Raw genomic sequence first — 2739 nt, forward strand, 5'->3', positions numbered from 1 at the left:
TTTTTTAGTATTTTTATTTAAAAATAACCGAAATGCTTTTTTAAGGAATTACGTAGATTTATCAACAACTATTGATCCTATTTTCAAGTTTACTTACAATTTGTAAATTATACCTTTGTTACAAGTTCAGTCTCATAATCGTTTTAATGGTCTACTTATCTACTTTTGCGATGTTGTCACACGTAAAACACGATCTTTTTAAGAAGCGCAAATGTCATGCAGAGTATGCAACATGCCATCCAACAACCATCCCAAGACCACACGACTAAGGTGTTTCAAATTGAAAAAGTACTTAAACTTAATTACAAACTTCAAAACATGACATTTCAAAAAATGACATTGCCACAAAATTTTAGATATGAAATCGATGCATTTTATTATTCGTGTAATCTTTCAATTGAATAAAAAATAGAGTTCGATACGAGGGCGAAAATTTGTTTTTCGAACTCCTGACGGTAAACGCCGTCGTCGATCGAAAAACGACATTTTTCGCCCTTGTATCGAAAACTACTAATAAAATTCACTATAATAATAGACTGGAAAACGGTTAATTTGTCTTTCAAAAACTGAAAAATCTGTATATGGCATAAATCCTCAAAACGCCAACAAATTCTATATGATATTTCTTAACTAAATCAACATAGATTTATCTATTTCATCACTTATTATGTATGCACATTAATTAATGATTATTAATCACTTCAATGATTGTCGAAACATACAGACCACCTATTTTTTTGAAGTCATCCTTTCTTTTCTTATAACTTCAACAGAAAAATATATATTTCCTTTATCATTTTTATACCCAAATTGATTCGTGAGCGCGTGAACAGAGGAGATAGAAATCTTCCTAAGTTAATCTGATTTTCTTTATTCCAAATTGGGTGCAAATCTGTGTTTGTGGGACACTTTTATTCTAGAACTGTTTACAGATTCATTGCTTCTTTGCTTATAAGCGTGCTGGGAAACGCTCCTGTTTATGGGGCAAGTAATGTGGGAGTAGTTATAGTTTTTGAGGTACGCAAAACCAAATTTTATATTAATTCTTTAATTATACAATCAATTTGTAAACAATTAATCATAGAATAAACAATTAATCATGAATCATAGATACTTTAATTCTGTGGAGTTTTTTTAAATACATGGTCGTAATTTATTTTTTGACTAGTACTAGACTTAGGTATACAAAATTACATTTACAAGTAAAAATTGGCGGGTCCGAGCTTTTCTCCAAAAAACACACAGCTGAATCTTAGAAGAATTTAGATATTTTTACAATATTTGAGGCTTAAAGGCTTAAAGTAAAAATTTTCATAGATTGTTGAAGTTCTGGTTATTGCCCCTTTATAGATCGTCAATTGCATTAATGTAGCATTTTCAATGAGATTTTTTGGCCACAAACTTAAAAGTTGTAAGATCGTGCGAACAATCAAGGAATTTATGCGAAAAACTTGGTGTAAATGTTATTATTTAAATTTTAAATTTACTTTAAATGGTTATTAAAAGAACCATTTTATAACTAAGCAACATTTATAAATCATGTTAGTAATAAATAAATTCACTGCTTTCAAACAGAACTTTGATGGAAATGTATCGATGAGTTCTTCTTGCGAGTCACTGGTCTGATTCCCATCAAAAACGTAGAGGCACTTTATGTGGCCAACAAGCACGATAAATTTAACAATACATATTTTTCCGGCATTATCTTCACATTTTCAGCGAAAAAGGATAATTTTTCATCTTTTCCCGGCCCTAAAGGCAGCGAAATTGCCTTGGGCTGAAGATTTATCTGGGCCTTTTCATTTCGAGCGTTCCGCCACCGCCAGAAGTGAAATAGTCCGGAGGTTGCCGAGCCACAACACGTCATCATTAACCGGGGGGGCCATGGGGTGGCAAACGGGGCCGACCGAACACCATCTGCCAAATTCCCATGCTCTGGATTACCTAAGGATGCCTTGTATATGGATAAACAGGAGCTATTAATTTTATATCGCATGTTTGCGATGGGATGGGGATCTCTTGATGCTAAAATTCTGGTCAAGACCGATAGATGGGCTTTTGCAGGGAACAGAAAGAGAATGGGGGAATAGAATTCCCTTTTCAGCTGTGCGGTTTGATAAAGTCTTTGGACGGAGATTCTTCGAGAAGGTGCCAACTCACCCTATTGATTTGCTCACGTAAGTTTTTTTCCCTTTTCTACTGTTAAGTTTTTGTCAATTATTTACTATGTATAGATATATTTTTATTCAGTTTTATACAGAAATTTTGTGTGAAAAACGAATCATTTCTAATGGAAAGAAATAAATTAAACTGAATCACTTACAGTGATAAATTGAGCATATTTTATGCTCAATTTATCACTAAATAGATTGATGTACATTTTTCGTTAGTGTTTTAAAAGTTTAAAAGCGAATTCCGTCGTGATTGATGTATGTGGCTGCAGATTTCGAGTTGTGTTAATCTCAGACAATCTCAGGACCAGTTTCGAGCCTAATAGTTCTCATCACCAGGCTAATTTCACCTGATGAGTGCGAATAGGAAATTAACACATTTTATCTTCTTGTGTCCAAGAAAAGAAAGATCAACTAATGTTAAATGTGTTCTCTGTGATGGTAATCATCCTGCAAATTATAAGGGATGCACCGTGTTCAAAGAGCTCCAGAAAAAAAACCTTTCCTCCTTTGAGAAGCAAGCCACCAATAAATTTTGCTACACAAACCTCTTCATCTCAACAGACTC

The sequence above is a fragment of the Dendroctonus ponderosae genome, unplaced genomic scaffold (genome assembly GCF_020466585.1).
Source record: "Dendroctonus ponderosae isolate FM_Combo_2020 unplaced genomic scaffold, Dpon_F_20191213v2 Dpon_F_20191213_7, whole genome shotgun sequence".
Taxonomy (NCBI): Eukaryota; Metazoa; Arthropoda; class Insecta; order Coleoptera; family Curculionidae; genus Dendroctonus; species Dendroctonus ponderosae.